The following is a 5,943-nucleotide window of genomic DNA, read 5'->3' as shown; positions in this document are numbered from 1 at the left end:
CTGCGGGCGGGGGCGGGGTCTGCCGGAGCCCCGCCCGCCGCGTCTCCGCCCCCCGGACCCGCCCCGCTCGCCTTTCCCTGGTAGGGGGCCAAGCTACCCTGGGGTCCGAGTTCCCTTGCCCCGCGGTAACGTCGGGGGTCAGAATGTAGCACCTCGGATCGGAGCTACCCCACTCCAAAAGGGGAACAGCGGAGTCCGGGCACTGTCTACACCCCTTCAGGAGGCGGTTAGTGCCCCAGCAGCCCCTCGCGACAAGACAGGTACCCTGCACCCGAGCCCCATGTACGAGTGAAGACTCACGTCAGTGCTCCCTCCAGGGACACAAATCCAGAATTCGAGACCCTCCCTTTCCGGGAGAGAACTCCTGAGTGTCAGCACACTCTCCCCCCACATGGCTGAGACTTCGCATCCAAACCCAACCCGCCTTACAAGGGGGACATACACCTCCCTCGTCAGGGACCAGGATCCAGCTCTCTAAGGAGCTCCAGAGACCAGGATCCTGGCGTCTTATCTCCATCCGCCGCCGCAGGGACGGGAACCCTGACATCCAAGCTCCCCATTAGATCATAAATGGGAACTCAGGGGTTGTAGCACCTCGCACAGAGGACGGGGACCCAGGCGTCCAAGCCAGGCCTTCCCCAGTCTGATAGGAGGTCCTACAGTTCCCCTAGCTCCTTCTCTCCATGCAGCCCCCACTCCCCGTTCTCAGGGTGCTCCCTGGCATAGGGGTCTCCAGGCACTTAAAAGCCTCTACATGACCTTAACATGGGGAAAGAAAATGGAGCTGGGGGCCGGGCGCGGTGGCTTACACCTATAATCCCAGCACCTTGGGAGGCCAAGGCGGGTGGATCACCCGAGGTCGGAGTTCAAGGCCAGCCTGGCCAACACAGTGAAACCCTGTCTCTACTAAAAATACAAAAATTAGCCGGGTGTGGTGGTGGGCGCCTGTAATCCCAGCTACTCGGGAGGCTGAGGCAGGAAAATCGCTTGAACCTGGGAGGCGGAGGTTGCAGTGAGCCGAGATCCCGCCACTGCACTCCAGCCTGGGTCAGAGAAGGAGAGTCCATTTCAAAAAAAAAGAAAGAAAAGAAAAGAAAAAGAAAATGGAGCAGGGAGTCTTAGAAGAGGCATACAGTCAGGGGCTTGCAGGGAGCACGCGCTGGCCTTTGGTTGGGCAGATGGGGAAACTGAGGCACACACAAACACCCGTGTGCATTTGCTCACAAGAACACACAAACTCATTCATGATCCTCATAGTTAACACTTAAGCGAGTGCTTGTTTTTTGCTAATACTTTATTTTATAGCAAGATTCTGAGATGGGCTCTGTTACTAGACACATTTTACAACTAGGGAAACTGAGACATGGGGAAGTGATATAGCCTGGTGATAGTGGCCTCTCAGACAACAGTTCCTTATTTATCCCCAGAGAGACTTGCTAGAGTTTCAGGGCAAGGATTCAAGCTCAGATCATGGGCTCCTGTCTCCTGACAGCACTTCCTGGCTGTGCAGCCTGGGCAGGTGCTATGCCAGCCATGAGAGGTAGACTTGTGCCATTAATTAATTAATTAATTATTTTTGAGACACAGTCTTCTCATTCTGTCACCCAGGCTGCATGATCACTGCTCACTGCAGCCTTGAACTCCCAGGCTCAAGAGATTCTCCCACCTAGCCTCCTAAGTGGTTGGGACTACAGGTATGCACCACCTCACCCAGCTATTTTTTAAAAATGTTTTGTTGGCCGGGCGCAGTGGCTCATGCCTGTAATCCCAGCACTTTGGGAGGCTGAGGCGGGTGGATCACCTGACGTCAGGAGTTCAAGACCAGCCTGGCCAACATGGTGAAACCCCATCTCTACTAAAAATACAAAAATTAGCTGGACACAGTGGCGTGCACCTGTAGTCCCAGCTACTCAGGAGGCTGAGGCTGGAGAATCGCTTGAACCTGGGAGGCGGAGGTTGCAGTGAGCTGAGATCACGCCACTATACTCCAGCCTGGGAGACAGAGTGAGACTCCGTCTCAAAAAAAAAAAAAAAAAAAAGTTTTGTAGAGAGAGGGACTTGCTATGTTGCCCAGGCTCGTCTTGAACTCCTGGCTTCAAGCAATCCTCCTGCCTCAGCCTCCCAGTGTGCTGGGATTATGGCGTGAGCCAGGTTGCCCAGCCTGGCCTGTATTTATTTATGATTGCACATACACACGGATTTTTTTTTTTTTTTTTTGATATGGAGTCTCGCTTTCTCACCCAGGCTGGAGTGCAGTGGCAGGATCTCGGCTCACTGCAACCTCCACTTCCCAGGTTCAAGCGATTCTCCTGCCTCAGTCTCCTGAGTAGGTGGGATTACAGGTGCGCACCACCACACCTGGCTAATTTTTGTATTTTTAGTAAAGATGGGGTTTCACCATGTTGGTCAGGCTGGTCTCGAACTCCTGACCTCGTTGTGACCTGCCCGCCTCAGCCTCCCGAAGTGCTGGGATTACAGGCGTGAGCCACCATGCCTGGCCTACACATGGATTTTGTGAGGTTAAGAGTCTAATTGGTGGTGTTAAAACCTCAGCTCTGCCATTTACTGCTGTATGACTCTGGGCAAGTAACTTCACCTCTCTGGGCCTTCGTTTTCTCCCTTGTAGAATGAGGATATTTTAATTCTAGTACCCACCTCACAGCATCATAGTGAAGATAAAATAAGTTTATTTTAGAAGGTCTCAATGTGACCTGAGAACTGGTCTCTTCGGTGTGCTAGGTCAAAATTTCATACCGAGACATTTTCTGCCTTTTTCACTTCATTCTGTTGTCTGGTGGAGATTTCTAGATGCTGTGTGATGTGTGATATCACAACAGACCAAATGCAGAAGCAGCCGTGGAGTCCAGCCATCTTCTTCTTACTGTTTTTCCTTCCTTCCTTCCTTCCTTCCTTTCTTTCTCTTTCTTTTCTTTCTTTCTTTCTTTCTTTTTCTTTCTTTCTCTCTCTTTCTTTTCTTTCTTTCTTTCTTTCTCTCTCTCTTTCTTTCTTTCTTTCTTTCTCTCTCTCTTTCCTTTTCTTTTCTTTCTTTCTTTTTTTTTTTGAGGTCTTGCTATGTTGCCCAGGCTTGTCTTGAACTCTTGGCCTCAAGCAGTCTTCCCACCTCAGCCTCCCAAAGTGCTGGGATCACAGGCGTAAGCACAGTGCCCAGCCCAAGGTCCAGCCATCTTCTCTTAAAGCTGGACATTAAAGAGATTTGCAAAAATGTAAAAGAATGCCACTCCCGTCACTAACTTTTTTTTTAATTGAAAAATATATTTTTCATAAAATATTTATGTTGGCCCGTAATGGGCTTATAATTATTATTTTAATTTTAATTTAATTTTATTTTATTTTTTGAGACAGAGTCTTACTCTGTTGCCCAGGCTGGAGTGCAGTGGTGCGATCTCGGCTCACTGCAACCTCTGCCTCCAGGGTTCAAGTGATTCTCCTGCCTCAGCCTCTCAAGCAGTTGAGATTACAGGCATGCACCACCATGCCCGGCTAATTTTTGTATTTTTAGTAGAGATGGGGTTTAACCACGTTGGCCAGGCTGGCGTCAAACTCCTGAACTCAAGTAATCTGCCCACCATGGTCTCCCAAAGTGCTGGGATTACAGGCGTAAGCCACTGCGCCCGGCCTAATTTTTACATTTTAATTTTTTTTTTTTGAGACAGGGTCTTGATCTGCTAGCCAGGTTGATCCTGGGCTCAAACGATCCTGTGGCTTCAACCTCCTGAACAGCTGGGATTAGAGGTGGGAGAGCCTCCTCCTCTTAAGAGGAAACTCGGCCAGGCGCCGTGGCTCACGGCTGTAATCCCAGCACTTTGGGAGGCTGAGGCGGCCAGATCATGAGGTCAAGAGATCTTAACCATCCTGGCCGACAAGGTGAAACCCCGTCTCTACTAAAAATACAAAAATTAGCTGGGTGTGGTGGTGGGCACCTGTAATCCCAGCTACTCAGGAGCCTGAGGCAGGAGAATCGCTTGAACCCAGGAGGAGGAGTTTGCAGTGAGCCGAGATCACGCTATTGCACTGCAGCCTGGGCAGCAAGAGCGAAACTCTGTCTAAAAAAAAAAAAAAAAAAAAAAAAAAAAAAGAGCCAGGCGTGGTGGCGGGCACCTGTAATCCCAGCTACTCAAGAGGCTGAGGCAGGAGAATCACTTGAATCTGGGAGGCGGAGATGGCAGTGAGACAATATCGCGCCACGGCACTCCAGCCTGGATGACAGAGTGAGACTCCATCTAAAAAAAAAAAAAAAAAAAAGAGTAATGAAAGAAAGGGAATGAGTAATGTGAGATTTAGAAGAGTGGTTGAATCTGGGGCAAGAGAAAGGGGACACAGTGGGCGGGGCCAGGGGCCTGTAGCCTAGGTCTTAATGCTGATGGGGGGTTCCTGGACGGCCATTTCATTATTTTCTCAGGCAGATGTGTTTTGTGCACTGTCTTGTTTTTACCATGTAGTCCATGATTTAAACAAATAGGGAATGCAGCCTGGGCAACATGGCGAGACCCTGTCTCTACAAAAAAATTAAATAATTAGCCAGGCACGGTGGTACTGCTTGTAATTGTAGCTACTTGGGAGGCTGAGCTGGGAGGATGGCTTGAGCCCGGGAGGTCAAGGCTTCAGTGAGCTGAGATCACAGCACTGCACGCCAGCATGGGTGACAGAGTGAGACCCTGTCTCAAAAAAATAAAAATTAGGCCAGGCAAGGTGGCTCACACTAGTAATCCCAACACTTTGGGAGGCTGAGGCAGGCAGATCACGAGGTCAGGAGATTGAGACTACCCTGGCTAACACGGTGAAACCCCGTCTCTACTAAAAATACTTAGCTGGGCGTGGTGGTGGGCACCTGTAATGCTAGCTACTTGGGAAGCTGAGCCAAGAGAATCGCTTGAACCCAGGAGGCACAGGTTACAGTGAGCCAAGATCGTGCCATTGCACTCCAGCCTGGGTGACAGAGAGAGACTCCATCTCCAAAAAATAAAATAAAATAAAAATAAAAATTAGGCCGGGCATGGTGGCTCACACATGTAATCCCAGCATTTTGGGAGGCCGAGGCGGGCGGATCACTTGAGGTCAGGTGTTCGAGACCAGCCTGGCCAACATGGAGAGACCCCATCTCTACTAAAAATACAAAAAATTAGCCGGGCGTGGTGGTGGGCATCTGTAATCCCAGCTACTTGGGAGGCTGAGGCAGGAGAATTGCTTGAACCCAGGAGGCGCTGCAGTGAGCTGAGATTCCGCCACTGCACTCCAGCCTGGGCCACAGAGTGAGACTCCGTCTCAAAAAAAAGAGGGCCATGTGGAGGCGAAGGTAAGATCAGGGTTCGGGGTAACATCTCTACAAGCCAAGGGATGCCAAAGCTGCATAGCACACCCCCAGAAGCCATGGGAGAGGCCTGAGACTGATTCTCTCTCTCTCTTTTTTTTTTTTTTTGAGATGGAGTCTCACTCTGTCGCCCAGGCTGGAGTGCAGTGGCACAGTCTTGGCTTGGCTCACCGCAACCTCCGCCTCCCGGATTCAAACGATTCTCCTGCCTCAGCCTCCCGAGTAGCTGGGATTACAGGCATGCACCACCATGCCCGACTAATTTTTGTATTTTTAGTAGAGACGGGTTTTCACCATGTTAGTCAGGCTGGTCTCAAACTCCTGACCTCATGATCTGTCTGCCTCAGCCTCCCAAAGTGCTAGGATTACAGACTGACGGATTCTCTTTCACAGCCTCAGAAAGAGGCTGGGCACGGTGGCTCAAGCCTGTAATCCCAGCAGCTTGGGAGGCCAAGGTGGGCTGATCACTTGAGGTCAAGAATTCAAGACCAGCCTCACCAATATTGGGAAACACTGTCTCTCCTAAAAATACAAAAATTAGCCAGGCGTGGTGGCTCACACCTGTAATCTCAGCTACTCAGGAGGCTGAGGCAGGAGAATTGCTTGAACCTGGG

Source organism: Gorilla gorilla, chromosome 20 (genome assembly GCF_029281585.2).
Source record: "Gorilla gorilla gorilla isolate KB3781 chromosome 20, NHGRI_mGorGor1-v2.1_pri, whole genome shotgun sequence".
Lineage (NCBI taxonomy): Eukaryota > Metazoa > Chordata > Mammalia > Primates > Hominidae > Gorilla > Gorilla gorilla.
Note: the sequence above shows the minus strand (reverse complement) of the source record.